This window comes from Lonchura striata, chromosome 2 (genome assembly GCF_050655825.1).
Source record: "Lonchura striata isolate lonStrDom1 chromosome 2, ASM5065582v1, whole genome shotgun sequence".
In the NCBI taxonomy this organism is placed as follows: domain Eukaryota; kingdom Metazoa; phylum Chordata; class Aves; order Passeriformes; family Estrildidae; genus Lonchura; species Lonchura striata.
The window spans coordinates 118,445,686-118,454,430 of NC_140704.1; positions in this window are offsets into that span (position 1 = coordinate 118,445,686).

Here is an 8,745-nt window from a genome sequence, read left to right on the forward strand (position 1 = left end):
TGAAAGTGTCCTCTGCATTCTTTTTCAATATATGTGCACTCCACTGATGTTCATATAATTTTCCTGCCTTCCCTTTCTTTTTCACCTAATTTCAGTCTGCATTATTCTTAGTCCCTATTTCTTTCCCAGAAGCAGTTCTTAGGCTGAGATCCTCTCTCCTGCATCTCTTTTTCCATTCTCAACATAAATCTATCTCACTTGAAAAAGCCCTGCCTTGTCTCCTTCACCTTGGTTCCTAATTTCTTTGCCCAGTTTATCACAGTGTCACCAAAGAAAGCTCCCTTCTATGGTTAGGTGCACTTTTCCCAGCATCCTTTCATTGACCCCAAACTATCAAATCTCCACAGCCTCATTATCTGGAAATACCATTGTCATTCCCAGCTCTTTTACACACCATGGTTTTTTTGAAAGAAAGGCTGTTCCCCAGCTTCTTCTGTAAAACCTGATGTTTTCACATGTTTTCACTGATGTTTCACAATTCCCACCCTTTCTTTGCACAACCTTCACTACTCCCTTGCACTTCTCTTTCACTCCAGTCTGCTGGAATTCAGCAGTTGCCATAAAATTTCATTGCCTGTACTGATAGTCTTGTGTTCTTTATGTGCCTGGAGGCAGGGGAAATAGGATGAGTTTTCCTGTTTAATTATTATTTTAGTCTGATTTAGTCTGATTAACATTCTATATTTAGAAAAATATAGCATAGAGAGGACAGAGTCTTGCAGACCATAAAGTCATAGAATGTTTTGGAAGGGACCTTAAAGATCATCTAGTTACAACACCCCTGCCATTTAGATATTTAGGTCTTAAAAGGTGACACTTTTCTGAATATAAGCATACTACAGTTTTTATGCTTCATAGTAGGTCAGCCTAGATTCAGGTCAGAAATATATCTGGTGATTTCCCTCCATTCAGTCCAGTGTCACAGTGGAATGTTTAGCCTTTGAGTCAATGGTTCAAAGGCTAAATAAGCAGTTGGTAATGTAACCAAGGGCAACATATGTGTCAAAGGATAGAAATACTTAAAATTTGCCTCCAGATCATAATGATTGTGTCATAACATAGCCTGCTGACATCAAGTCCAGAAAAGAGAGAGGAAAAAACAATTTATCCCAAATACAGAGTTTCAGAAATGTTTGGAGTAGTTGCACACTGTTTCCAGGGTTCTAACACCCACAGTACCTCAGCAAAACCATGCACACACAGTTTCTCTGATAAATCAGCGACATTCTGAGCAGAATAAACCAAGCCCAGTGTGGTGTGAGCAGTCAAAACACTAGTGATGGCCATAAGTGTACATCTTCTAGCAGGACTGAAGCGTATTTAATGTACTCACCCTGTGTTGCTGTTACTGAGAGACACATATGCAAATACAGCTATTAACTATTGCACGCACCTGAATACATTATTGTTTTCTAAACTCATGTACATACAGATACAATAGAGTATGGCCTTATTTTATTAAACATTTTCCATTATGTAGAGTTGTAAGGCTCATCTCATGGCTGGACTCAGGTCTTCCTTTCAGAATAGTCTGATGGTCCCATTTCTCCTGACTGATTGTGCACCACTTTAAGCATTGTAAACAGCATTCACCATCAAATCCCAAAATAAACATTGTAATATAATTTAGGTCTGGATTGTCAAGATTGTCAAGATCCTCCATTGTTGGATGACTTTGTTCTAGTTATTACTTCAGTTAAATACTGTAATAATAGCATTCTTTCTATTGCAAGCAGTTGAGTGGGTGTATATGTAGCAATTATCTAAGTGGGCAGAATTTGCACAGATGAAAATGAAGTAGATGATCAAGTGTGGGTGACATGCCTCCCTTTATACACCCTTTCACCTTGCCCACGCAGGAGGTACACACCAAACAGGGCAGCTTTCTGAAGGGCTGGAAGGTCATAAAACCTTACTGGAGCATGGGTTTTCTGAATGGATCTGTCTAGGATGCTTTATGCTTCAGGAATTTAAGAGAAAATACTTGTTTTGGACATTTATGAAACTGTAACTTCAAATATTCTGCCTAAAACGAAAATTTAAAGAATGTTTTCTTCTGTGTAATTAAGAAAAGTTTATGCGAATTATAATATTGACTAAGTCACAGGAGTTAGGAAACATTAAAATGTATTTCAGGAGATTTTTGTTTTGGAGTTTTTTAGGGAGGTTTTGGAGTTTGTTTTGTTTTGTTTTTTTGTTTTTGAGAGAAGCCACAGTTTTTCTCATAGGGGAGTATATTTAAAGACAAATGAGAAAATATTGTAACATCATTTCAGATTGTGGGTGTGTGTCATTCTTCAATAAAAGCAGAAAACTCAGCCTGAATTGAGACAAATGTCACCTGTAGGTTGACAAGGAGTCAGAAGCTGTAGTCAAGTTTCTTACTGAGGTAGTTTTCCTTATGAGAGAAAGTACAACATATTAATGCCTCAATAACATGCCTGGTCCAGTGTCACTAAAACATTTGAACTATCTCTTTAGTAAGCCAACTAAACTGGAAAGGACTGGGTCACCTCAAGAGGGGATCAGATCCATCCTCTTGCTTATGGCAGTGCTGCCTGTGTCCATGTCTTCATAGCTGTTTGTCTGTATCAACCTAAAAAACAATCTAGTGATAGATATTACCACACAACACTCCAACACAATAATTATTATTTTGTTCTGAGTCTTCTGTAAAACAAACATGCCTTTCAGGAGATAGAGGATTATCTGTTGGAAGGGACTAAAAGACTATAAATTAAAGCACTTTACTATTCCATTAAAATTAGTGGTAATCAGAGATATATATTTTCTTGGTTGCAATTTTAAATGCTCATTGAATGAGACAAGAAAAAAATTTACTGCATGTAAAATACAGTAATCTTCAAAATTAAACAAGAATAAATCATGATTTCAAGTAATGTTGCAAAGGCAATACTATCAGCTGAAAGTAATCTAAAAAATGGGGGAAAAAAAAGCTTATATTTTAATAATAAGAAAGGGAATCAAAAGCATCACACTTTCTTAATTAGGCTGGCTTAAATGTTTTATCTCCCCTTCATGTTTTTCAGTATTCTTTACCTTCTAGAAAATTAAATTTCCAGATTTTCAGTGATCAGCCACACATCGTACCACATCAAACAAGGATTTTTCAATACCTCTATGACTAGTAATGAATTAAATAGCTGATTTACAACACAGTGACTTTATTCTATCTTAGATTTCCTGGTATCTAAGGTCACATTGTGTCATGCTTTAACCCCAGATGGCAACTAAACACCACACCACTGCTGTTGATTCCACTCCCCACCCTACATGTAGGACACAGAGAAGCAGAAAAAGTTAAAACCTGTTGAGATAAGAACAGTTGAATAATTTAAATGAAGTAAATAATAATAATAATAATAATAATAATAACAACAATAGTATCCATGAAAACTGAGTTACTCAACAAAGACATAGAGGAATAAAACACAAGACAGACAAGTGATGCTCACTAGTGTTGCTCATCAGCTGCTGACCAATGCCCAGCCCATCCCTAAGCTGGGACTGGCCCCTTCCAACCAACTCCCCCCAATTTATACACTAAGTATGACACTATATGATATGGAACATTCCTTTGGCCAGTTCAGGGCAGCTGTCATGGCCAGTTTTCCTCCTGGCTTCCTGTGCACCTGCTCGCTGGCCGAGCGTGGGAAACTGGGAAGTCCTAGGCTTGGGGTAAGCCCTGCTTAGCAACAACTAAGCAATCAGTGTGTTATCAACATCATTTGCATATTAAACCCAAAACAAAAAACTGTACCAGCTACTAGGAAGAAAATTAACTCACCAGGACACATTTGTAGCTGCAGTGGTCACTAATAAAAACTTGTTAAAACCCGAGTTTTTAACTTTGTTAAAAATAAATTCAACATGATTCTGAAATAGAGTCATTCAAGAAGGAGAAAATACCATCTTTTACATGTTTCAGAATTTACTAGACCCACTGCAATGTGTTAAATCATGTTCACTTTACTTCATTCACTGTACCACAGACATATTTAGGAATGCTACTGATTCAATAGAGCAGGATCCTTGGTTCTCATCCACATTTGAACTATTTTTATACTGGTCTAGCAGAATGAGGACACCTGAAAAATCTACTTACTATTCATATATCTCTAGGGCTTCTTTACAGTCTTAGAATCTAAAATAAGGTATCTGTAAAAATACGTAGTTTATATTTTAAATACTGTTCATGTTATGAAAATGTAATCCATTTCAGATGCAGTTCATTTTGAAAATACATATTGTATTTTCACACATATTTATTCCCATGCCCAGCATGGGAATGTGCTTATGCTTGGCCACTTCAGATCAAATAATCTGAATCACAAAAATCCTTCTCATAATTTCTTCTGAGGGTCTTTTTTAATAAGTACTGCTTTGATTTGTTTGAGGATTGCAATAGTGTCCTTTTTCTGTCTGGATAACCAGAGGGTTTTTTCCCAGAGTTCATGAAGTGCTTTCCTGCGAGATATTTCTGGATATGGATTCTGAGCCAGAGTACACTCTATTCAAGTCATTGACCAGCAGGAGATAAGATGGTGTTTCCAGTTAAGGATGCTGGCCTTGATCTGGACAAATCACTTTCAAGTGGTTGTTTCTTTTGCCCCTTATTACGGTAATATTGATAGGAGCTAACAAGTACTGGCCAAAGACATTGTCATCACTGATTGCTGCCTGTGCCTATGAGAAAATTATGGCATCTTGGTCAATCCAATATATTCTTGCATGTGATTAAAATTGTGCTTGATAATTTAGCACTCATCTGAACGAAAAAGAAGTAAGAAAGTGGCAGGAAAATTTCCTTGTCTTTTTCAGTGAGAAATCCCAAGACTTTGCCTTTTTCTCCCCAGCTTAGCACAGACCTCTGTGGTGCTCTTCTATTCCAAACAAGGGATGCCTTACATAAGGATTAATCTGCATTTGTAGAATGCTTTCTCTTTCCTTGTGAAAGTAAGTTTTCCTTGTTCCTGCTAACTATAAGAATGGATTGTAGTATGTATTTGACAAAATACATCAGATTAACAGTTTAATGTGTTCTTGCCCCTTTCTACCTGCTGATTCTTAATCATTCTGAACTCTCAGTTACAGCTGAAGGAGTCTACAGTAAAGAACCGTATCATTTGGTAGCTAATCTGGTAATTAATATAAGCCACAGCATGGCATTTCTATATTTCAATATTTCCACAAATATATATATATATATTTCTATTCAAATTACACAACTGTTTAAAGGGATTGGCCAACTTTTTCTCATCTGCAAAAGACTGTCACTTAGTAAAGACCTGATGTCAGTATTTGCAGCCTTCCTGTATCCACCTATTGAGCACCTGGATATTTATTCATCATTACAAGCATTCAAGACTCCAGTTGCTTTGCTGCTGAGATTACCTAACAGGTGGCATAGTCTGGCTAGTTCTTAATGCAGCAGCAGCTTTGATAAAGGACAGACTCAGGACTGTCTCACGTCAGAAATAGTCTTAGCCTACTGACCTTTGATGGCCAAGGAAGTTTGTTAATCCCTAAGGAGTGAAATAATTAATTCTGGTGGGAGATTATAAAAATATCTATATGTTTTTAAATGCTCTGTTATTACCTCTGATTGTCAGGTAAAAGGCAAGTGCACTCCCTCATAATTTGGCAACAGTATTACAGATTTAATCTTTAATTAATGTCCTCTTTCATCGTTACCCTAGGCTTTGTGACTGCCTTTGTGTTACATGACTCAGTCCCCCAGCTGAGATAATTCTTGTTTCCAGCCATCAGGGGTACTGGTTGTCCACATAACTCTAAATCTAAAACCTGAAATGGCAAACAAAATACCATTGCTCCTGGTAAGAGGTTCTTACTCCTGTTGTCTTCAGGCAGGAAGCTACGGAAAATTTTAACATTTTTATTTGCAAATATGTGGTCGAATTAATGAGTTGAACAGTACCTGAAAAAAAAAAAAAGGTCCTTTTAGAGGTACTCTTTAAAATAGAGAATATTTTCTGAGCAGTGTGTGCAGTTAAGTGCAGCTGTCATTACGCTGATGTTTTCTGTAACATCATGAGCTATAACTAAATTGCTAGATAGCCTACTCAGTTAACAGGACTTCCAGAAATCCCATCTTCTAGTAATAAAGTCCAAAGACCCCTAACCAAACACTTGTCTTCTATACCCAGTAGGGCTTTCAGTACAGTGTCTTTGAATCATTCACCCAACAAGGCAGTTCTGCTAAATGTGCAGCTGAAAGTAGTTGATAAGAAGAAAAAATAATATTTGTGTTGATTTTTTTTTCTTGGTTTTTTTGCCTCAGTGCAATGATGCCTCAGTGAAAAAGCATCTCCTGACCTTCACAAATGTGGTCAGCATGAGAAACTACCTAAAGTCAGGGAGATTTTTTGAGATTCGAGATCCCTTTTCATACTGCTCAGAACTGACCAGGCTCATTAGAGTAAAAGTGAGAGAACAAACCACTAATTGATTGCACCTCTGTGGGTCAAGACCATTTTTAAAGCAAATAAAAGTGTAATTTACCTAGACACTACAAATCATAAAGGAGATATTAAAGTATAACTTCATAAACAGTTTAATCACAGTTACAACAAATAATTAACTCTTGCATTAACACCACCCAGATGTGGAAATAATATTATTAATCATCCTGGGTAGTGCTTGTAAATAATCTTGCATAACAGTTGACATTATATAGAGCCTTTCTGCATCAAAATTTTTCTTTACATATTTTATATTCTAGATACAGACAGAAGTTTTGGGAGCTGTTCCTTTTCTAAGAAGAATTTCATAAATATCCCTATTTTAAACCAAGTTTTAGAATAAAAATAATGATGTTAAAAGAATTTTTTTGTTCCTTTAGTGTCTTGATGCATCTGCACCCACTTGCACCAACATGGGAGTGCTATGAAATGAAAATTATGCCTTGTTCATCTACAAAAAAGATGAGTTAATGTTGGAGTATTCAGCCTGAGATTGCCAACTTGTAATATTACATTAGAAAATCTTAACATCCTTTCTCTTTAGCCCTTTTTCATATAAATCACTTGTGCTTGGCACCAGATGCAGCAAAGGTAGCCTGACTCACACCTAGAACTGGAAAAATCTAGTAAGGGGGTTGCTCCTAGCATAAATGGAGATTTTTAGGGAAGCTGGAGGCAGTTTGAATAAAATTCATTATCAACTGGACATCTGCTAGGTTAGAAAATCATGTTCTATTGATATGCTATTATTACTGTGTCAAGTTCAAAAGAGTCTCTCAGGCATTTCCAAAAATTATGCATATGATGACTGCCACTTTTCCCAATCAGTTATGAAAACAAACCTTAATTTTGGAGGATAAAATGTCTTTTTCATCTCTGACAATGTATACCTCATGGCCACAAAATGATAATCAAGATTTGAAAAAAAATAGCCAGGTGATCTGAAACTTTGAAAAAGCCCTGCTGAGACTCATAGCATCCTGATATCAGAACATCCACCCTATTATTGTCCTCCCAAATTATCACATCACATCCAAACTATAAGCAGGTTGACATAAAATCCTGTGGAATTCTTGTAAACAAAACAAAACAAAACAAAACAAAACAAAACAGAAACCCAAACAAAAAAAAACTACAAAAACACATAAAACAAAACCCACAAATAAACAAAAAAAATCAACCCAAAAGCAAAACAAACAAACAAAAAACCCAACCTAAAGCATTTAAAACTATAAAAATACAGTGCAGAGATCCAAGAGGTCATCATGTCTATCCCTGCTCTAAAGGAGGTTCAGCCATGTCTCATTTTTCTGTAAAACAGTCATTTTGTATGCAGTCCAGAGGGATCAGGATTCAACTCCATGACTACCCTTGTAAGATCTAGGGTCTGCCACTAGAACACATTAACTTTATTACCTTGCATGCAAGAAGGCTTTTGTAGTTCTTCAGCATCAGCACCTTGGCTGGCAAAATATTACCCTAAATATAACTGGTTTGAATTAGAAAAAGCATATTTTAAAGTTGCTCTTTGACCACCAGTTCTGTGCTGATTTCACAGATTTTTCCAACAAGATTGGTAATTTCCTGACTAATTGCATAGCCATAACACAAAGCTGCATTGTTTCCTTCTTTTCCCCAAAAATTATTATGACTGATTTCTAGTTTGGGGAACTTTTTTTCCAGTCTTCTTTCTGATTTTAACTGTTTTGTCTAAGGCACTTTAGATAGATAGTATTGACTTCTTGAGGTACATGTTCATGAAGCCTCCGTGGATGCCTTCATGGACCTTCATGCAGCTCCTCTAAGTGCCAAGACACTGATCTCAATCTTTGTGTTCCTAGAAAGTAAAAAGCACTCCAGAAGGTAAGTAGCATCAGACATTGCAAAAGGGACAACACATTGCTTAAAATATTTTTAAGACCATGAGATTTTTAAGACCATGGCAGTTTCTCAAGCAAGGATAGTAATAGAAAACAACTGATGGACTTACCTTTCACTCCTTTTGATATCCTGGTAGAACAGAAACTAAGTGAATGGTTGCAATTTCCATGGATATTTCTTCTCCAACATGTATTTTCTTAACAGAAGTGTCAATACAGTTCCCTAAGTTTTCACAAACAAAATCTGGAATGCATTGTTAACTGGTTTCAATGAAATTCAATTCTAGAGCACTTTTTTTTTTTTTATATTCTATAAATTTGCATCCTCACATCTCACATTATTATCTTTTCTTTAGCAGTTA